Here is a 24142-nt window from a genome sequence, read left to right on the forward strand (position 1 = left end):
TTCATTCACATATTTATTCACAAAATGAAATACTAGTTGAATGTATTTTAGGAAAAGAAAACAAATAAAATCAGATGCACGGGATTCTCCAATTTACAACAATGCAAACTCAATGTACCACACACAATCAAATTAACAACACACTTTAAATGAGGTTAACCCGTTGCAGGCCTGATTTGAAGCTTGTGTGTTGGTGGGGCCTAAAAACTGTACTGGCCGCTTCACTCAGCGTTGAGCTCAAAATAAAAGCACGTGCATGTGTAAGTCAGTACTCACGAAATCCAGGGTGTAATTAGTAGGGGCAGAAAGGGATTGGGGGATGATATTCTCACGAATATAATGGCAATGGCGGTGGCAATCCAAACACACACGTGGGCAATGGCGGTGGCGAAGTCACGAGGAAGAAAACACAGAAACAGCAGGGCCATCTGCTGGAAACCCCTCTCTCTCCAACGTCCAGCTCCTTTTTGCAGGTCACAAAGAAGTTTAAATCAGGACCACGAGTAGTCGACCTCACGATAAAACTTAACTGCTTCCCACACAACGATGCCTCCTCTTAGATCTCAGTCCGGTCAGGTTTCTTTCTCTACATGTGCTCACTACTCCCCACGCTAACCTGCTGCACTAGTCCCGCCCTTTACACGTTGAGACTTTATTCGGATTGGCTTGTGAAGTTTTAATACAACCAAAGACAAAACAAATTAAATGATTTACGTGTGACAGGTAAAAGGTTAAGTTAAACATAAACACGGCTTCTTCCTCTTTTATATCCTGAATTCACAAATATTTTAGACTTGATAAACTTAAAGACCTTTATATTAATTTATCTTTTAACTGTAAATAGTTTTATTAAACGTATTATATTTATGCTTTTAACCCGCACACATTTTAACCCATTTTATTATTATGAACTCTATTTATGAACATTAAACACAGCATTTTATTATACTGTTAATTATTTTTTATGCTCTGTAACTTGTGGTTTTTGTACAGGGCTACAAAAGTATGACATAATGAAACTACGATTAAGATCATAAAACCAGGTGAATATAGAAACTGAGTATCAAACTTACCCATGGTAGAAGCAGAAAATGGAGGATAGATGGCCAGATCAAGTTTTGCAACGACGTAGAAGCAAAGTCAGCTGTTTGTTGTTGTCGTTACAGTTTATCGCGGGAACTCGCGTGATTTCATGATCTCGCGTGAATACGGCTGCCGCTGCGCTGCTGTAACGCACCCGGTGGAAATGCAAGCAGGGCAAAGTCGCAGCCGTTCCGTGCCGCAGACGTAACGCCTCGTGCCCACTACCTCCGTCCGTTGACTGATCCCCATTGACTTTGAATGGGGACTGACGCGCAATACATTGTGGATCTGTCCGTTCCGTTGGAGCCTTCGGCTCCGTCAAAAAGTTGACAAATGTTCAACTTTTTCGGCAGCGACGGATCCGTCATCCAATCAGATCGCGTATGCAAATTTAAGCACTGTGACGCGACTCAGGCTCTGACGATACTGGAAAGCGGGAAAGCGGGTCATCTTGCCTCGCAACAAGCAGGAAGAAGCGGGAAGAACCCGGCGAAGCGATTTGATTGGCTGACGGATGCCTCTGCAAAGACTACTCCCCCATCCGTCAGCCACGCCTTCCCACGTCCGTTGACTGACGGTGCAGTGGGCATGCACGCGTGCGGTGGAATCCCTGCGTTAGTCGAAGCAGGCTGATGGTCACAAACTGGTATTTTATATTGAATTTAAGTAGAAAACAAACTGAAGGTGTCATTATCATTCTAGGTAGAGTATGTTTTTTCTCTACATTGTTCAAGACCCCCCTAGTGAAACATCCACCGTTTCCCTCCGTTAACATGTCCAGGTATTACATATGTTCAAATAAGTCCTTTCTATTGAGAATAAAGCCCTCGACAGCAGTGTGCTTCAGAATTGAAAGGACTGAACACCAACCGGTATCCCAGAATAGCATAAGCCTTGATCTCTTACGTATCATTAGAATATGCCCGATCCACACGTGAACTTGTAGCAAGCCATGTCTTCTCTGTTGAGATTTAGGGGGATTTGCTCTTTACTTAAGGCGGCTGCATGCTTCAGCGTTGGTGTTACGTTGTTGCGCAAAATTTACTCAAAGCAATTCATGCTCCCTTTGGGTTGCGCGTGTTGCGCGTGTTGCCAAGCAATTTACCGCCAGAACAGTAGGTGGAGTAATATGTGGAGTAAAGTTTTTCGTTGAAGACGACCTCGAGAATGACGTCTTTGTCTGTGGGAGTCGTTGGTTTGTTTATGTGCCAAAGTTTGATGATCTCCTTTCGCGAGTCATCCGATATCTTCCCGACTCTCACCAAAACCGGCCCTTGTCAGGGAGCAGCTGGCAGATTATTTTTTGTCAGATGCTGGCGTGTTTCCCCACCAGTACAATGTGCTACGATTGGGTATGCGCACTGACCAATAAATATATATACATTGGTCACTTGGAAGCATGACTTTTGATTCATTAGTTATCATGTTACACAAGTTACCTAATTTGGTTTACGTCAAACTCATTCATTCATATCCATATAAAATGTTTATACAACAGCTACTGCCTTGACAGATGAATGAATTATTTAAGTGTAGGCCTATAGCCAAAGGCTTTAAGCTATAGCGCATAATGTCCACATAAATCATATGGTAGGCAGCATTATTAGAGAAAAGGGGTTTATTTATCAAATACAGAAAATAGTCCCACCATACACGCACACATTTTTCATTCACTACACACTCACGCTTTCAAATTTCATTCACTCAAAGAGGCTACTGAACTTATGTTTCACACAGAACATGAACACTTATGTTTCACATAGAACGTGAACACAAAACATTACGTAATTAATTCAAATAGGCTAACACTAAAACAAATAAGGCCAGTAGGCCTAATAGAACGAATATCGGGTGACAAGATCATTAAAATGGCTCACAATCCCGCATCAGCTGTTTGATGTCGCGCATCAAAATAGCACTTTGCCCCTGTGGAAGGGTTCGCATAAAGGGTTCGCATAATTATGTGCCAGATCGTGTGGTAGGTGGCGGTATGAAAACAGGAAATGTGATACTGCAGACAGGAAGTAGTAACCAGACGAGCAGACCAATCACAGCCTTGCAGGCTGCGCGGCTCGCGTAAAAGCTTATGTAAAAAATGACACAAGTCTAGAAAAATCGCCCGACGCACGCAAGACGTGAGAAGTCGCGCAAGGGGTGCGCAAGGGCGCGCAAGGGCCTCTTGCGCTTGCGCTTACGTAACTGAGCATAAATCGGCCTTAAGACCTACATGGCTTATTAGAAAGATAGAAATTGGGACGTCATTGTTAGCATTGGCGCCCCCGAAGTCATAATCTCCTCCCGCGCTAACCTGTGGCGTGTGCGGATGCTACACAACTAATGTTTGGTGAGGCACTTCTGACAAACACAAATAGTTCGGAAATAGCAGCTATGGAGTAGGGATCCGAATATTCGATTATTCGTTCCCGAGGGTCAAAGTCGATTTTTAACATTTGGACCGTTTATACCGCTTATACCACGGTCACTTGCCATAGAAAATAAATGGAGACCATTCATTTGTAGCGGGATTATTTGTTTATCAACACGGCGAATGTGCGAGCAGAATTATCGCCATTAGAAAATGTGTTTGACTGGTTGCCATGGTTATCTCTGCGTGGTTCATTTGCAGTTGCGGTGTTAACTAGTGATGTTGTCAGTTTACTGTTACATTAAACTTATCAGAAAGCGCGGTTAATGCTATATGACCCTACAGTATCTGTGGTATAAATTATATATACGTACTCTTTATGTTGCAAGTATAGATCGTCACGATTCAGCCTTTATACCAGAGATAGGGACTTTAGCATATAATCGCGTTTTCGGATAACAGTTAAATGCATTTTTCACAATTTACCAGCTCTTGTTTTGAGGGCTGAACAGACAATTTGTCTGAAACTACTTAGCAGGTAGTTGTTTTTTGCGTTTAAGATATTAATTGATTTCATGCCGATGATCCAAGGCTGGCTGCCTTTGTGAATGTCGGCACACATCGAATAATCGATTATTCGTTCATACCACCCACCGATTATTCAACCATGAAAAATTTGAGTTATTCACATCCCTACTATGGAGTGCACTTTCAGGTTAGGAATGTACAACGATCGTCGAATAGTCTGAATCACGTATAATGAATGTGACATCACGTTATCTCCACTACTAAAGAAACTCAAGAAAAATTAAAAGAAACAAGCACTAGAAAGGCAGATGTGTTCCTGTAACACAATATATTCAACCAGAGGGTGTCGCTAAAGCACCAAAGCCTCTGCGATACATATTCATGTTTATTATATAACAACAGAAGAAGAGTGTACGGTCTGTCTTGCGACCATTACCTGCGTGGCGTGCTGTGAACGATGCAGAGTCTGCCGAATAAAAGTTCTGCATGGAACTCATTTAATAAAATAAACGTTAACGAAGTTCAGTGTGAATTATGTCAAGGAAAGCTGGCATATCACGGATCAACCACAACCATGCACAACCATCTAAGAGCAAAGCACCCTAGCACTATTGGAGGTCCATCTACAGGTAATCAGTCAGTGGCTAGCTTTTTGGTTAGACCACGCCCGTAAGATGCTCTCCAAGATGATTGCGAAAGACATGCTACCCATCAGTTTCGTTGAAGGGGAGGGTTTTGGCGCATTCATGGCATTTGTTGAGCCTGAGTTCACTGTCCCATCTAGAAAGACGGTCACTTCTAGACTGGAAGAGTTACATGATAATGGTGCAAGCAATCTATGCACTCAATTAACAAGTGCCGAGAAAGTGTCACTGACGGATGCGTGGATAGCGGAGATGATTTTGCAGTTTTTAAAATTAAAAAGGTCTGGAACAGATTCTGATAAGCCATAGTTTCCATAGGCTAATGAATGATGTGTCTAGTTAACCAACATGCAGGCTCTGATCAGTAAAATAAATAAAAAAATAGCGATCTGTTTTCAGCAGAAAAGCTCAGGTTGAAATAATACGATGTTGATGGCACAGTGGTTGAAATAAATAGATTAATTTCATACAAATCATAGAAGCCTCTCCATGTTTCATTGCGTGTGCGTGTATCCGAGGTGCGTGTGTGCGTTTGGGGTTCTTGATTGCCCGTTTTTCGAATCCAATTCGAAGGCTTTTTCAGGTATTTTGAGTTGATGTGAAAACGAAAATGTGAGTCCGTTGATAACAGAATTTGGGTATATCTAGCGTACTTATTTGGCTTTGATGTTTATGGGCCGATATTTTATGGATACAACTCTTTTGAACCATCTTCAACCTTGTCTATTTTCTACCTCATGATGTACTGTGAGATTCCCGAGTGCTTCGTATATATTCCTTTACGGAAGAGCAATCCAAAAAGGCATCTTCAAAGGCTCTCTGGAAATGTATTTTCCATTTCATTCAACGTATGCCCTCTGCTTTGCTGGGTGCAAAAAGCACTTGACCACACTTTGAGATCTAAACTCATGATATCTCCATACATCAAAAGGGTCCTATGTGCGTGCGGGCCTGCGCGTGTGTGTGTTTGCGTGCATGAGGGTGTTATTCTGCCAAGGCCCACGAGAGAGATCAAAGCTAAAATTAAAGAAAACATGGCAACTTAAGCCATGAGCTCCGATCAGGGCTCAATGGCTCCTAATGAGGAGATAATGCCAGAGGATCGGACAAGGACTGCTTGTGTTTTAGGCGAAAACGATTAAAAAAACATAATAAAAGAAAGTAAAAAAAAAATGTTTGACAGATGAGGGTTGTAGTTGCGCTTGGGCCTCACAGAGTGTGGGGGAACATCTATGTGATCTTTTTCCGACTAGAGAGTTGTTAAAGGTGGGGAAGTCTTTGTAAAATGCAAGTCTGAAAATATCTTTCACAATTTTACTTTTCAATCGGCGGCAAACTCTGCACAAACAAGTTCGACGTGGGCTATGACATTTTACAGAACCCCTCAGAAGCGGTCCTCAGGAACCTTGTAAAACCTTTAACCGTCACGACAGCTCGCATCACATGGTAGAAACACGTAGGCGGAAGTTCTGCTGCTAAAACTGAGCTTAAATCTGCCCTTCAATAGGATAATGTTTCATAAAATAATCATGCCAATGCGATCGTGTAAGCTGTTGTTTTTTTATGGTAGTTTGTAATTGTCTGTAATATTAGATTCTGGTGAGCCTCGTTCTGCTTTGAACTTTGATGTTAGCAACACCATTAAATGTGCCCCATAGGGGGAAGGTTTTGGTGAGTTCAAGGTGTTTGAACCATTTTTGATCTCAACACACCAGTCTCCTGTTTTGCAAGTCTCTCTCTCTCTCTCTCTCTCTCTCTCTCTCCCTCTCCAACGGAATTCACTGCCATTAAATATTTATTCCCTTTTGATTACTCTCGCAATTCATTAGTCACCTGGATATGGGACAGCTGTTTGCTGCTCTTGAAAAATGCCACTATGACAGAGTCTAATAACATGATATGCTAAAGTATTCTGCTCCATAACTCTTTCAGAGATACACACACACTCTGGCTCCCTCAATCTCGCTATGTTGCCTTCCTGACATCCCCAAACGATTTGTGGTCTCCCTGCACAATCTCGCTTGTCACAGAAGACCTTGGCCAAAAAAACATCTGCCACATGCCGTTTAGAGAGAGTTCTGAATGATATATATCAATATGAAATGTAATTTAGTTCTTCCACAATCCAAGATAAAAATATCGTAGCATATACAGGCCATCAAAATAACCCAGTGTGCGTTTCTCAATGAATATCAGTCGCCTATCATCAAATCTGCCTTCAATTGTTCAGAAGACTCATCCAATCAGAATGGCGCTCTTGTTCTCTTCGCACTTCCTGATTCGGGTTGAAGGGACAGCGAAAACATTTCCTTCTTACCAAGGCCTCCTGGCAGATTTTAGTGAGTATTTAAACACCTTTACACGGCCCATCTCGTATGAAAACGTTTTTGATCGATCTGTACATTGCTACATTTTGCTTGGGTGCTTTCACACAAAGAGGTGTGTCAGAGGAGAAACTGGGGGGGTAGGACGGGGGGGGCGGCCCCTGCGCGGTGGCAGAGCCAAGTCTGGGGGCAGTTCAAGGTCCAAGTGAGCCGGTTTGAGGCGATCAACCGACACACACTCAGGCTTACCCCCCATGTCAACCATGAAGCTCTTGGCTCCTGCCTCGATGACACAGAAGGGTCTGTCATAGGGAGGTTGTAGCGAAGCCCTGTGGCTGTCGTGGCGGATGAAAACGTAACACGCTGACTGCAGCTCCGGGGGCACCCGCGAAGCAGGGACACCATGCCGCGTGGTCGGGACCGGGACGAAGGTCTTGACGCCGTCCAGCAAGGAGGCGCGCTGAGCGGAGGCGGACCAGGGCTCTGTCGACTTGCAGCGGCTGTCCGAACACCAGCACGGCCGACAATGACCGGAGATCCTCCTTGGGCGCTGTCCTGAGCCCCAGCATGACCCACGGCAGTTTGTCGAGCCAGTTGCTGTCCGTGAGGCTGGCTCGAAGGGCGGCCTTCATGGAGCGATGAAAGCGCTCAACAAGTCCATTAGCCTGCGTATGGTAGGCGGTAGTGCAGTGGAGCTTGACCCCCAGATTCTCCGCCACCGCCGCCCACAGCTCCGAAGTAAACTGCAGTCCACGGTAGGGGTGGGTATTGCCAAAGAAGTCACGATTCGATTCGTATCACGATTCACATGCCACGATGCGATTCTATCACGATGCATCGCGATACTTGAATTATTGCGATGCATTGCGATGCATTGCGAATTTTCACTGAACACTGTTAAAAAAAAATTAAGCCATTACCAGTGGCTGACTGGCTGTGTATGATCTGGATAGTGTGTTCAATTGATAACTCAAAGCAACTCAATTCATACATAGCTGTATTTATTGAAACGACTATTACTGGATACACTGACAAGAAGTGCTAAGGATCTATAAAACTTAAAATAACAAAATAAGGATAATCAGTGCCGTTTACATGGCCTCAGTGGTCCTTAAAACCAATGAAATGAAAACATTCAAACATTTCCCCTTTTGGAAGTAGCTGCCATTATAACAACAATATCATTTCATAAACATAAGAGGACAAGCTGATGCCACAAAAAGTGAATAGGCTTTATAAAACTATATAAAAAAAATATATATATAAATGTAGATTTTTTTAATTATTCCTTTTTTTAAATTAATAATCGATTCTTGGCGTCAACAATCGATGCAGTAGATCGTGAAAATTAGAATCGCGATGCATCGTCATGACGATTATTCGGCACACCCCTAGTCCACGGTCAGAGGAGAGGTCAGCAGGAGTGCCGTAGCGGGAGACCCACACCGCGATAAACGCCCGGGCCAAGTCAGGGGCTGTCGTTGAGGGGGCTTTCGTCGTACTGTCCACCATGATAAAGAGGTAGGTGAAGCCGTGCCAGGGGGGCAGGGGTCCCACCAGGTCCACGTTGACATGGTCGAACCTCCGCTCGGGCACCGAGAACTGTTCCAGGGGGGCCTAGATATGGCGATGCACCTTGGCACGTTGACAGGCAGTGCAAGTGTCGACCCAGGCCCTCACATCCCTCTTGAGCCCGTGCCAGACAAACTTCTCTGACACCAGCCATGAGGACGGTTTCCTACCTGGGTGAGACAAGCTGTACCGCCTCGAAGACGGGGCGTCTCCAGTTGGCGGGGACTATAGGCCTTGGCTGACGCATGGAAACGTTGAACACAGGAGCTCGGCGCCTGTATCACTGAAGAGCACTTCCTCCAGGCGCAGCCCCGTGTTTGATTAATGTGTTGCTAATTAATACGATTTCAAAGACGCAGCAGTATGCCACCGCTATATTATCACGGGGGATTTTATAGGACTGCAGCCGCCTCATTTCCGGGCCCGATATTAAAGTCACTTTATGTCCAAATACCTCGGGGGGAGCTTTACTACATTTTCCATATGAAAAAGCATTTTAGGCAACACTTGTCAAAAAAGCAGTCGCTGGCTCTCAGGAGCGAGACAGCAGTGTATTTTTTGTGTTCCAGCCCATAGAGCTTGAGGTTCACTGTATGGTTTCAGGAGATGCAGATCCGGTGATGCAGATCCTCTGGTGTATGATATTTGGAAACCACTCCTCCTATGCCTGTATGCTGGCTGCTAGCAGGAGGGCACCAATTACATTGACATTTAGCAACTTACAATAAGTACATCTGTCAGAAGAAGGTGAAACAATATATCGCTCTCAGTACAGTTAGGATATTCATAGAACCAAATGCAAAGCACTAACAATCGCTAGGTCAACCCATTCCCCATATACAACAAAGATAATAAGCTAAGATACAATTCTACACAACTAAGTACTGTAGCTATGTACGACATACATTGAGTGCGTACATTAAGTGCCAGGATGTACAACATACAACAAGCGGGGGGGGGGGTGGGAGATGAAGGCTATGCAGAGTCGAACTCTGATCTTTTGCGGAAGCTGGTGAGCGATTCGACATCAGCTAATGTAGTTGGTCTCGTTCAGGGGCTAACGAAGCTGATGCTCTGTGATGTTCACAGCTCCTTCTCATTTGCGCCCTACACCTGCTATTCCACTGACTTGACGCGAGAGCACCTCGATGCCTTCTGCTCACAAGTTCATTGCAACCACTGAGGGCACCTTGCATGTTGATTTATTCAAGATCGCTTCAATATAGGATAAACGCGTGGACATAGATTCACTGGGGCAAACTCCCCTTTCTGTCAAGCAATAGACCCAGTGTGTTTATACTGGAGTGGGAGGGTCTGTGATGTGCATGTCCGCTAGAAGACATAACAGGGGTCTCTCCACAACAGCCTTTATTGGACTGTAAATTGCTATTTCAAGCACATCTTAAAGTAGAGCTTGCTGTTGAAGGCCGCACACCCAAAAGAAAACATAGGCCTTGGGCCTTGTGTGTACACACTTACCTTGACAAGACAACACTGTTTTTTCTGCTGATGATGGAGATGGAGCGGTGTTTAGCCACGGGCACCATGCACAAATGTGACATCTCTGACCCTGGTAGGATAGCCATATGAAGGCTGTTCATATATAAACTAATATCATAATAATGAGATTAAAATAGAAACTAACAGGTTAGCCATATGAATGATATTAATATAGATTCAAGTACCATATGAATTATATTAAAAGACTACAACCATATGAAAGATATTCATACAGAAACTAGTATGATATGAATGATATTCACATAGAAACTAGTACCATATGAATGCTAATCATACAGCAACTAGAACCATATTAAAGATATTCATATAGAGACTAAAACCACATGAAATATATTCATGCAGAAACTAGGTGAGCTAAATTAATGATATTCATATAGAAACTGGAACATTACCCGTATGCAGAGTTTCGACATGAATGATATTATTAAACTAGAAGGTAATACTTGTAAAGCATGTACTGTATAGTGTCTAAGCAGACAAAGGGAGGTTTGGCATAACTGAAGACTAATAGATGAAACCACTGATCCCGGAGAGCAAAGCGATATTGATCGTCAGAGGTTTATTTGCCGACCATTACCCCTCCCACACACACACACACACACACACACACACACACACACACACACACACACACACACACAAATGTTAATAGCCAATTAAACACATGAACTCCGTAGTTGACTGCTATGCTTATACACACACGATACACCTGTTGACCTATCAAAAACGGACTTAGGTCTTAGGCTGGAGATTAATAAGCTTAGGGTGGAAGTGACTCGTTTGTAGAGGAGAGGTGGTTAATGTTAATGACGCCCTATGGTATGGATCGTGCAATGGCCGTTAAGGGGGAGAATGCAAATGGTGATGTTGCAGAACGGTCTGTTAGAAGAAGGCAAAGCGTGTAATTGGTTCACGAACAAAGACAAGGTATTCATTCTCTGAGCAAATGACTCTCCAATTAAATGACTTTCAATTTGTGCCAGTGTGTAACACATTGCACGTACACACACACAAACACACAAACACATGCATACACACACACAGGAGGGAGATAACAGTAAAAATATGAATAAAATAGAACACACACACACGCACACACACACACGCACCCCCCTCCCCCTTTAGCCCAGGCCCCCATCGGGGCTCAGCGTGTCAGCTGGACGGTGAAGGCTCTGGGTTTAACTCAGCATCTTTCTCCTCCTCCAGCTCCCCCTTGGAGGCCCCTCTAGGCATGGCCCCTGGGGGTCCACACCCCGCTATTTTGTTTAGATCTTCGGGTCCCGCTGCAACAGGCGAAGGGGGATTAAGCGCTTGTCACAATTTGTGCCTTGAGGTAAGAATCCCAAATCAGGGAAGGTGTGGGCCTCCTTTTGGGCACCACTAGCGCGCAGATCCAACGTGTTTATTGGTTGAGAATACAGAGAACCCTCTAGAAGCAGAGTGTGGCCTGGGTTTGCCATTCACGCACAGACGAGGGGGGACAAAAATGGTTTTGATAGTTTAATATTGTTTAAGTTTAATATTGCAGAGAAGTGGAGAGGAATGGCATGCCAGTATCGTCAACTGCTGCGTTTTTTCAAAGGTGAAGCAGACATAATATACAAGACATATTTATGTAATAAAAATGTGTAATAATAATCATCCCTGCAGCAACCTTCCTATTAAATTCCTGAGTTGACCTCACAGACTGTAAACTGATAAGTACTGTGACTAATTACAATCAGGAAATGCTCAAATATCTCTCGGGCAATCATTTTGTCTAATTTTTTAACTCTGGCAAATTCGTCTCCAATGTTGGCGCGACATTGCACAGCTATTTTAAAGTTTGCCTCTGGATGAAATTAATAATTGCAAAACTGGCCACTATGAGGAATGCTACAAACATGTAACTCCATCCAGCAGATTTAACCCTGTGAAAATGATATTCCTGACACTCGGTCCCAGCCTTTCTGTGACTGGTTGCTCCCCTCTCGCCCCACCATAAGTGAATTGAACTACTCTGTGTAAAGTCCTATGAGCTTCGGTAAGGAGAAGACTACAGCGGGGCTACGGAATGAAACCAGTGGCAGCTTGATGCAACAACCTATTAAGGGATGGGTTGAGTCCGGTAATCATCTCACCCTGAACCACTCCAAAGAGATTGTTCTGCGTGCGCCCTTGGTAGTGAAATGTCTCCTATGAGTCAATTGTACAGCCGTGGGTCATTAAAATACTGACTTTATGATCAAAACAAGGAGAATTATTGTGAGTTTTCAAAACCTGTCAAATGAAAACAAACTTTGCAACCAGTGCTGTGTGCCAATGTGCCGATCTGCTGGTGGGATTCTTCAAATGGATGTAGCCTCCCAAAAACATCTGTCAACATGAATGAATTATTGTATTTCATTATCGTTAGAGCTTTAGATCAAGGTATTCCAAGTAAATATAGAAAAAACATAAACTCCCAACACTGGATCCGATCTCCACAGCCTGTACCTAAAGGCCTGATGCCCCCTACCTGCTACTTTATGACATGTTTCACATTCACTTTGGATTAAATACTTAAATATCAAAATTGTACTGACCACTTTTTGAATCTCACCAAAGTATATTTTTATAAAAATGTATTCAAAACCTGTCAAAGTATTCAAACAAACTGCTAATTGTAAACAAACAAGATAATAGTCAACAGAAACTATAACACCATTATTCAAAGCATTGGCAAGGACACATCGGCAGGTTAATAATTGAAATGATATTCATTCGTAAATGTTTACTCAGAATCATAGAAGCTGTAATGTTTATTGGGGGCGTCAGGTGACAGCGTTAACGTGTGCCAGATGCTATGTCAGACCCTTTCGGATGGCAGAACCGCAACAAGGAAAAAAATAAAGGGAGAGAATAAAACATAACTTCATTGAGTGCTTTGGAAGCTCATATTTACCTCAGGGGGCATTTGTGAGCTGAACCCACAAAGTGAAACTTTAAACAAAACATTTCTATAGGATAGGTCAAAAGCATTTATAGGTCAAAAGCATCTTCTGATTCCTAACAGTTGAACAATGCATGTGCAAACGGACTAAACAGTTCAAAAGGTCAGATAAATACAGCTAAAGTTGTACCAAATCACGCTTTAACTCCTCTGTTGTTTTAGCTTACCATAACCAGTCTAACTTTGATAATAAAGCAACACTGGCCAAAACAAAGATTGCCTGCAATGGGTTTGAAACCGAAACCAACTACTCTCTAAACATATAATAAAGCAACACTGGCAACACTGGCATGACTAGCGTCTCCATATCCTATGATCATCTGCCCCAAAGCAGCGATGCAGCCCTTGTGATCTCCCTGCTCGCCACAGGAGTCCACACACGTCTCTAGTCGCTTCCATTGTGATCACCTTCAACATCTCCCTCACAGGAGTTTAAAACAGGGGGCCGTTGGTGTGTGTGTGTGTGTGTGTGTGTTTGTTTGTTTCTCTCTCTCTATAGTAACACATCTATGCCTGAACTCTACCTCTCAGAATGAGACGCCTGTTCTTAGATTCCCTACAGCCGTCCCAGCTTAATCTTACACATTTTCTTTATTAATTACCAATTTAGTGGGAAGTAATAAAACTGCCAGCTGAATTATCCGCATGAAGTCCAGTATGCGTTCTAAAGCTCATTAAAAGTTAAAACTAACCCTTATGGGTGAAGTTGGTTGCGAAACGATGTAGGCCTACTTATTATTATTATTTTTTTTTTTTGTGTATAGCTCCGGTTTAGGATGACTGCTGTTCTCCTGATGGCTGATCTCTTGAAGGAGAATTCCTCCTGACTGTAGACCTGTTAGGTTTGATGCACAAACACAACATGGCGATGTTGTTATACTGTGCAGGTACTCCACATGTTGCGATGCCGTTTAGTGTTTACAATGGAGGAGCTTGAAATGAGGACCTGTTAGAGAGCACCTCTGGCTGGCTAAGACTGAGGAGGCAGCAACCTACCGTTCATTCATGAATCTCCTCTGCTTATAAACACAAAGCAATTCTGCTGAATATATTACAGTGGAGATTTTAACAACATGCCTGTGATTTTATTTTGCTCTTTTGTGCTTTGAAACAACTTAATGGACAACATAAATGCAGCACAACTAAAATTGAGACAGTATGGGGACACACATGCATGCAGACATGATAAGTATGGACCTACAGGTATGGCAGAGGGTTTTTCAATTTACTGTGTGTTGTTAATGTGAAGTTGTAGGACTACTCTGCAACTTTAGATACATCCTTTTCAGGTAAAAATCCCCACCCTATGTGTAATTTAGCCTCATGTCAGTTTGATATAATTGTTGAAGCCGTCCTAACATAATTCACCGAGACCAATGAAATGTCTACGATTATTTTCAATAAAATAGGGTACGAAAGACAGCAACTATTAAGAAACAGCTCTAGAAGAGGTCCTCTTTACAACGTTACAATTATCAAAAGGCATTACAGCCTTGGCTTAAATGCCTGTAAGCGTTTTACATACTTATATTTTACACACATATTTTAATTATCTCTTCCATCCTGTTGTGGAAATCCATGCGTCCTTCACAAGATATATCCTTGATGCTTCTGCTGCATTATTTAGTTCTTATTTTCTTGTTGTAGCTGTATTACCGGTAGTCAAAAATGTTGCACCGGCCTCAGCGTCCCCCTGCTGTTCGGTCAGGGTCAGGCTGGACATCAAACCCAGCGTGTGGTAAACGTACAACATATACATGTCACAGCCACGACACACACCGTTGGATTAGGACAACCTTGTGTTAACTTTACACGTATTTAAACATTAGCGGGCGGTGCACATTGCACAAGAGAACTCTAATGGCTTCTGCGGTCACGGTGGCGCCACTAAAAGCATGTCAACACACGTGTCAACCAATCAACATCAGCGCCCTGATTGCACTTCACCTCCCGGGTAAGAATTGAGCACCCGCTGTCAGCTGTTTACAGCCTCTTCCGCACGCTAACACGTCGAGCAGATCATTACCGTTATGTTTAGATGAAAGATACAGGGGCAATCCTTGATGCTAACTGAGCTCGGTGTACCTCTTCCACACCAATGATGAGGTGTCTCGTCTCTCTCCTGATTAGACACAGCGCCGGTGTCGGCCCCACACTGGGGCCCCAACCAGCAGGAGCCGCTGAGAGCACAGACGACTTGGCTCTCCTGGCTTAAAGCTCTCAAACCCTCAACCACTTAGCAAACACACTGAGCGGGGAAATGTGCAATTAATTTGAAAGAGGCGGCCTGCAGGGAACTACAAATACCAGTTTCTTACGCACGCGTTCTCCCCCCTCCGCCTCGCCTGAGCGCCGCAGACAGCGCTGGGACAACACTCGTTATCACGGCTATTTCCTTAGACCAATTACAGGGAGGACAGTGATGACATCAGGGTGCCACGACCAACCGGTTATGTGTGTCGCTGGGAGCCCATTATGGTGGCTTACTTTGAACAAGCAGTTGGGGTTGGTGTCGTTAGGGGTATGCTATATTATAATTGGTATGAGGCCTATTGTAAATCATTGGGTTTTCCCCACTTACCGGATTAATGTGGGCCAGGCCTTAGAGAGACGCTGCGGGAGATTTGCTTTGTGATTTGCTCCATGACTGTCAAGCTCATTTTGATTCATGCTTTTCACGTAATTAAACTAAGAAACGTGGATTGTCGCGCTGTGTCCTGCCCCGTTTCTTTGTTAGGTTTGAGCCGTGTAACAGTGTATTCATACTTCTTGGGCTAAGGTGTGTTTCCATCCTAAGGTGAACACAGGCGGAGTCTATAGAATATATGGTTTCTTGCTGGGTTATATTTTGGTGTGAAAAAGTTGATTTTCAAAGTGAATAAAATAATAAAATACGATCTTTGGGCTGCCATTAAATTCTGTCTCAAGTCTATCGCAAACTATTTCAGGATTTACAGCATGAAAAATAGAAAGATGTTGGGGCCCACAAGCTGACTCATGGTTGATTACCACCCATACAGAACATTTGGGATCTGTGTTTGCATGTTTGGAATCCTTATCACTTGTTATCTGTAATTCAAAAGCACCAATCCTTCATCACTCTGCATCCTTCATCACTCATGTGAACATGAGTGTGACCAGGGACCTCCACGGGCTTGTAAGGATATGAATCACCACACAAGCACACGCAAACACGTAAGGATCAAGCCAAAGTAAGAAGGGTCACACAAGAGTGTAAAGTTAAAGCCACATCACTTTGTATATTGGCAGCCACAAGTCCCACTGTGAGTTCAAGTACAATAACCACTTCATTCAATAAAGACAGAACCCTTAAATACACCCACACCCACCCACTGTGGCGACCCGGCCCCGGGAATGTCTCTCTGAATTACCACACGTCAGGGACCGCTTTTGAAAAGAGGCATTTATTCAATGGTAAACTGAAATGCTTGCGCTCCAGGTGAGTGCTGGGCGAGCGTCCTTTAAGTCCTTCTGTCATCCCAGATGATGCGGGTTCTGGAGTTTCCCCTGGTCATGCCGTGCTTCCAGCTCCCTTCTTGGCTGAGAAAGCATAACACAGCCTTTTATTGGTACCTGGCACTTATCTTCCTCCACCCCAGGTGTCCTCCATTGTGCTGATTAGGGTTGCGTAATGGACGCTGTCTAGTGCCAGCTGGTGGATATCGGTGGTAAACGCCAGAACAAACACGTTTCCAAAACTACAACAACATTCCTATCCTCTCAGCTCCCTCCCTCCCAACGTTTCTCCACCATTGAGAAGTGCTGCATGTCATGCACCTGTGATAGACAGGTAAGATGGATGCCACAAACAAATCACAATGTTTGAAGTTAAACTTTGACCAAATCAATGACAAACATGGACGTTTCATGGGTTAGTGCTGTCAAGCGATTAAAATATTTAATCGCGATTAATCGCAATTAATCGCGAACAATCGCAATTAATCGCAAATGTTTTTCTATGCTAAATATCCCTTGATTTCTTTGTCCCATTAATTTTTCTCATTTTAATGCTCTTATCAACATGGAGAAGTGCATCGGCTTGCCTTGTGCAAATGGTTTTGTTATTGATAACAATAATAATAATAATAATAATACATTTAATTTAGAGGCGCCTTTCAAGACACCCAAGGTCACCTTACAGAGCATATAGTCATCATAAATCGTTTAAAAAACAAGACATTGTGGAAAATAAATAAATAAATAAAATAAATAAGTAAATATAAAAAAAAAAAAAAAAGACAAAACAAACAATCAAAACAGTGATCATAACAACAACAACAACAACAACATTGGCATATACTGATCAAAAGCCTATAGTGCAATTAAACGATGAACATACAAACATACTGCCTTGAACATAGCAGTCAGGCTACTGCTTGTTTGTTTTGAGCCCAAAAAAAAAAAAAGAGTAATAATAATTGCGTTAATAATGCGCTAAAAAAATTAACGCCGTTAAAATCGGTTTGCGTTAACGCCGTTAATAACGCGTTTAACTGACAGCACTAGTTTTAACGTTTGCTTCACCCCAGATAAAACAACTACCCTGACTGGGCGGCATAAGGACAAACATGTGGATATTAAACGTATCTTCAGAAGCTATATTAAAAAAGATGCTTACCTTTGACAGAAAGGTTTGCATTGGCTGGACTGTTTGACCCACTGTTTGGAACACAATGGGGCTAACCTGCTCCTAAACAGCATCTTAAAGTGTACACACATTGGATTTCCAAGTCAATGTTGATTGACTTGGAAAGGGTTAGGGTTAGGGTTAGGGAGCTCCAGCAGCTTCTAGTGAAAAAAGTGACTTCCACAGTCCCGAAGGGAGAGGAAATCCAGGGATTCTATTCCTGTTATTTCCTGGTACCCAAGAAAGCAGGAGGGCTGAGACCGATTCTCGATCTAGCCCTATTCAACAAATGCATCGCGGGGAGGCCGTTTCACATGGTAACAATCAGACGAGTGTTACAGCGTGTGAAACCAGGCGACTGATTCACCTCAATAGATTTGAAGGACGCATACTTCCACGTCACAGTGATCCCCAAACACAGGAAATTCCTGTGTTTCTCATTCCAAGGGGTCACACTACAAGTACAACCGTCTCCCGTTCGGCTAGTCTCTAGCCCCTCGAACGTTTTCCAAGTGAGTGGAGACGGCTCTCCAGCCGCTGCACGCAACAGGGATGAGAGTACTGTTCTACTTGGACGATCTGCTTTTGCTGGCTCGCTCCAAGGAGGAAGCAGCAAAAAAAACAAAAAAGCTGGTAATTCACCTGTCGAATTTAGGCTTCGCCATAAATTGGAAGAAAAGCTCCCCCCTCCCCGAGTGTTATGTATTTGGGGGGTAGAGTTGGATTCAGCTGTAATGAGAGCACGGCTCTCACAGCAGAGGATGGAGACGCTGTGGTCTCTCCTCCGCCACTGTTCCCCGGGCAGCGTCGTGTCAGCCCTCTCTGTCATGAGGCTGCTGGGCATGATGTCAGCCGCTCACACGGTGGTGCCGCTGGGGCTGCTTCACATGAGGCGGCTGCAGAGATGGTTTTCTCGCCTGCGCATCGACTTCTTCTTTCGTGTAACATCAGAGGTCCAACTCAGTGTCTTGTAGCCATGCCCTTGTCTCTGGTCTCACGTCAAAGAGGCCGGCTTCCGAGGGTGGTCTGTATAGGGGGCAGGTGGTCATAATATGCTCGACAGTCTGTTCAGGGGCACCACACTCGCATGCAGCGCTGTCTGCCAGGCCCCACTTCTTCATTGAAGATTTTAACCGACCGACCCCAGTACGTAGACGGTTCAGCAGAGTCCATTGCTGGTGTGGAAGATCGTCTCCTGTGGCTCCATCTCCTTGATCCAAGATGTAGTGGTGGATTTGGGTTGGCCCAGCCCTCTCCCACTCCTGCTTCCAAGCTGCCGCCAGCCATCCATCTTTGGACAGGTCCTCAGTGGTGGAACGGAGCAACTCTTGTGCCGCCTTGTTGTAAGGGTGGCGGGACTTGAGTCTGCTCAGAGGAGCTGCTGTCTCTGTGGTGTTATGGAGGATATGCCAATCATGCTTCCGTGCTTTCCTTGCCAGGGCAAGAGTGGCAGCCTCTCGTCGTAGGCCAGCCTGTGCGATTCCTGCAAGGACTGGCAGCAGGACGATAGGGGTAGACTTCAGGCATCCAGTGATGATCCGGAGGGCGTTGTTGATAGCCACATCCACCTTTTTTGCGTGTGGACTTCTGCTCCATACTGGGGCACAGTACTCCGCTGCTGAAAAGACCAGGGCTTGGGTGGATACCCGTAGTGTCTTGGCAGTGGCTCCCCAGGTTGTGCCAGCGAGGCGACGGATCAGTGCGACCCTTGATATTGTCTTTGCCCGGACATCTTCGAGATGTTGTTTGAAGGTCAGTGTCCGGTCCAGGCGCACACCAAGGTATTTAGGGGCTTGCTGGGACTCCAGACGCTTGTGGTCAGTGTATACCTCCAGTTCCCTCTTGGCGTCTCTGTTGCAGAGATGGTATGCTGCTGTAACAGTCCTGCCGTTGCTGAGTTGCAGGCTCCACTTTCGTAGGTAGGCTACTAGGACGTCCATGTCTTGGCTGAGACCGTCTTCCAGTGCCTTCCATGTGGGTCTTCTCAGCATGATTACGAGATCGTCTGCGTAGCCGTACTTTCTGGATGCTGTGTCTGGTAGATGATAGATGTAAATATTAAACAGCATCGGAGAAAGGACCGAGCCCTGTGGGACACCGTTCCGTAGTCTTCTTAGCCTACTGCGCTGGCTACCGCTGGTCTGTAGGACAAAACTGCGGTTAGACAACGTCTCCATGATGAATTTCACCATATGTCGATCGGTTATTGTCCTCAGCAGCTTCAGGTGAAGTCTGCGGTGCCAGGCGGTATCGTACGCGGAGGTCAAGTCCAGGTACACTACCCCAGCTTTCTCATTATCCTGGAAGCTGTCCTCGATGTCTTGAGACAGAAGTGTAACCTGGTCCACTGTGGACCTACCGCGACGGAAACCGGCCTGTTCCTGTGGAAGCTGTGGGTCAATCACTGGCTCAATGCGGCAGTGGATCATTCTTTCCAGGATTTTAAATGGAACACAGAGCAGCGATATTGGTCGTATGCCTTGGGGTCTTCCGCAGGTTTGTTTGGCTTTGGCAGGGCGATTACAGAAGCATGGCGCCAGGTCTTGGGCAGCTTGCATCTTTGGTAGCAGGATGAGAAGAATGCACGGAGCCAGCTGGATGTTATTGTGCTCTGGTGCATAACAAACTCTGGGTGGATGTTGTCACGTCGTGGAGCTTTGCCTGGCTTGAGCTTGCTCATGGCCTTACTGAGTTCGTCTGCTGTGAATTTTCCTGAGAGGTTGGAATCTGCACTGGCCACCCTGGAGAGGGAAGTCACCTCCTGCGTTATCAGACGGGCAACATCTTTGTCTGCGTCTGGGAAGCGACCGTTTTTCAGGAGCTCGGACGCGATGGCATCTGCTGTGACTGGGCAGCTTGGGGGCTTTGTGCATCTGCCTGTTAGCCGGTTGATGGTTTGCCACGCCTTCCGACTAGAGTGGGTAAAGTCAATTGACTCAACAACTTCAGTCCATCTGTCTCTGCGTGTGGTACCAGTCTCTGAAGCAGTGCTTCTGCAGTCGCATCCACATCTTCCCTGGAGTTAGCCCTCTGGTGGGCGCTCAGGAGGCGGCTGCACTCCTCGTCCCAGCCAGGGATGTAGTTCCTGTTGTAGCCGCGTGGGTTGGTCTTTTTTGCCGCTCCTAGGAGGACCTTACAGTAGGCTTCATAGGCGGCGTCCACGTTGGCTTCATAGGCGGCGTCCACCTTGGCTGCATCAGGTTCTGGCAGACTAGCCATCCTTCTTTCTGTCTCCTGAGCGAATGACTCCCAGTTGGCCTTTCGAAAGTTCCATCTTTTGACAGGTTTCCCTGGTACCAGATGCACCAGTGATGGGACTTTAATGATGGACGGTCGGTGGTGTGAGCGGGGAAACCTGTCTAGGACGCGTCTCTCCGGTTTCGGGTCCTTGCTCCGGCACACAGCGAAGGCCAGGTCCGGGTTGGTAGAGATGTTCCAGCGTACAGAGAAGAAGCTTGGCGGCTCCTTGGGGTCGTACAGTAGCAGGGCATCGGTGTTGGAGGCCCATTCACTCAGCGCCACTCCGTTTGATGTTGTGTAGTTGTAACCCCAATCTGTGTGTTGACAGGAAGTCACCTGCGTAGATGGCGGGGGCAGTTATGGACGGGAGTGACGTAGCAGACAGCTCTGATGGTGGGGGCTTATATACGTTGAGGACTGAAGTTTCCTGGATTTTAGTAACCAGCCATTCGATGTTGGAGCCTGGTGGGGATTGTCTAGTGGCTGACCAGGTTAGTATAGTCCTCACGAAGGTTGTCACTACGTGCTGCTTGCTGTGAATGGACCCAGCGAAATGGAAACCTGGCATCTTCAGGATGTTATTGTTAGTGCAGTGTGTCTCCTGCAGGAGTACAACCACTGCCCCATTGGAATCAGCCAGGTGACGTACGATTTCGAGTTTGGCGGTGGTGAGGCCCTCAACGTTGAGTTGGAGCACTGGAAGATCACGGTTTTCGACGGTCGGGATGACCGTGCGTCCTGAGTGGGGCGCTTCTCCGTTCCTTGGCCTGCCAGCTCTTTGTTTGGTTGGCGACATTCGTTTCACAAGTTGGTCTTGCACCATCTCTTGTTACTCACAGGGGAGGCCGCGTGAAGGCTGTCGTCTTCTCCCCCTGCCCACGGCGGCGGCGCAAAGTGACCATTCCCCTATCAGTGGGCCCTGATTTGACCCACTGGGGCGATCCCCGAACTCTGGCGAGAGGAGTGCCGTTGGGCAGAGCAATGTCACACATCTCAGTGTTCACGGATGCTTCTCTGTCGGGCTGGGGAGGAACATTCGAGTTTCACGTTGTGGGCGGCGTTTGGCCGCCCCCCATTTCCATGCATATAAACGCATTGGAGCTCCTCACTGTGTTGAAAGTGATCCAACACTTTGCCCCAATGTTAACGAATTAAATCGAATCGAATTTGCAAGGACAACAAGTCGACAGCAGCATACATAAATCGCCAAGGGGGCGTGCCCTCGGCACAGCTGTTGAGCATAGCGAGACAGCTGTTATGCTTGGCGCACACACACTTGCTCTCCATCAGAGCAGTGTACATCCCCGGTGTCCTGAACAGAGGGGCAGACAAAATTTCAAGGGGGGTCCCCAACCAGGAGGCTGGACTGGACTGACAGATATGGAGCGAGTTTGGGAAGGCGGAAGTTCGCCACACAGGAGAACACACAGTGCGAGCTGTGGTTCTCTCTCAGCGCGAAGGACAATCCCCCACTCGGGGTGAATGCGTTCGCTCACAGACTGTGGCCGAACACACTCCTGTACGCTTCCCCACCCGTCCCTCTGATTCCCCAAGTCTTGGACCGAGTCCTAGAGGAGCGGTTGTCTATGATTCTCTTAGCACCGCAACGCACAAGTGCACCGTGGTTTCTCTGCCTCCAGCGTCTGCTCTCGGGGCCACCGAGGGAACTCCCTTGGCGGCGAGAAGCTCTCTCACAGGCAGGGGGAGCAATCATAGATTACCCAGAGATCGGCCAGCGCTTTTGGGCCTGGCCGCTGAACGCGAGCGCCTAGAGGGTCTCGGCCTCTCCCAGGAGGTTGTACGGACCATCCAGGGTACCAGAGCTGATTCCACCCGAGCGTGTTACTCGGCTAAAGGGGCGGCTTTCCAGAAATGGTGCACGGAGAGGGGTTGTGATCCCATCTCCTGCCCTTTGCCTGCCATTTGAGCCTCTTGACCGGGTGCCCCTCAAGTTTGTGTCAGCCAAGACAGCTTTGCTGCTTGCCCTGACGTCAGCTAAGAGAGTGAGCGACCTGTCTGCACTCTCTGTAGCCCCTTCTTGTCTTAGAATGCAAGGAGACGGCAGTTCCGCCATATTACGCCCGAACCCGGTTTTTACACCAAAGAGTATTACAAGCTCGTTCAGATCGAGAGTACACAATGGTTTCTCTCTCCCTCCTCATCAATCTGAGGGGGAAGCAACAGCCCATCTCTTGTGCCCCGTACGCGCGCTTGCCTGTTATGTGAAGTGCACGGAGGCTCTGTTCAAATCTCAACAGTTATTTGTGCATTACAGAGGACATTCCCAGGGACTCCCCCTGATGAGAGGTTGTCACATTGGCTGTGTGAAGCTATCACACAGGCTTATGTGTCAGCGGGGGCAGAGCCGCCTGATACTTTCAGAGCTCACTCGACCAGAGGAATGTCGTCCTCTGTCGCTCTGCAAAGAGGGATGCCTATGGAGGATATCTGCACAGCAGCCTCCTGGGCTTCCCCATGCTCTTTTATTAAGTTTTAGAGACATGTCGCGCCTCTCTATGAAACACGCAGTGCTTTGTCAGAGTGAGTGTGATTGTGTGACTATTCCCCTCGCATATCAACACAATGTGAGGTGGAGTCAAATATTCATGCTGAGAGCTCTTGTGTCTTATCAGACACATTAGAGCTGCTCGTTGATGACGTGCCGTTAAGACGCATGACGTATGTTATGCTACGTCTGACGCATGATACTAGCGCGTATGTAGCTGTGTTTCTGGTATTGATCGGGAACAATGAGGCATAGACTACATCGTGCTTCGCCCTTTAACCCAATTGCGATAGCCTTAAAAGGCGAAGCCTATACGACATAGAACATTAGTTACGTATTGTAACTCTAGATTCTATGAGTATAGGCGCAGCCTTTTAAGTGGTCGGGCTCATTGACCTTTAAATAGCTGAAGAAAAGCTGTTTATTGGGAGCAGAACGTCCACCGGCGCCCGTTTATATGTGCGCACTGCGGACGTGATTGAGGCCCACGCTGTTGGTGGGCGGGATTACAAGTTTTTCTGTGCTACGGCGGCTCACGCCTAGGGAAAACCCAATAGCGATAGCCTTAAAGGGCTGCGCCAACACTCATAGAATCTAGAGTTACAATACGTAACTAACGTTTTGCGGCTGTGTGTTGAGTGAGTGAGAGGTTGCGGGCGCAAAGCTCAGGCTGCTGGAAGGTGCTGCAAGGAACTTTTATACACGCAATATTGTTATCCCGCAGTAATCAGCCTGACAGC

At 45.9% G+C, this 24142-nt stretch overlaps 1 protein-coding gene across 1 annotated transcript in view; it reads right to left on the reverse strand.

Annotated features, from left to right (window-relative positions):
- Positions 1–24142, reverse strand: part of LOC132454871 (netrin receptor UNC5D-like) — a 237195-nt gene that overhangs the window by 75734 nt on the left and 137319 nt on the right. The window lies entirely within an intron of this gene.

Source organism: Gadus macrocephalus, chromosome 4 (genome assembly GCF_031168955.1).
Source record: "Gadus macrocephalus chromosome 4, ASM3116895v1".
NCBI lineage: Eukaryota > Metazoa > Chordata > Actinopteri > Gadiformes > Gadidae > Gadus > Gadus macrocephalus.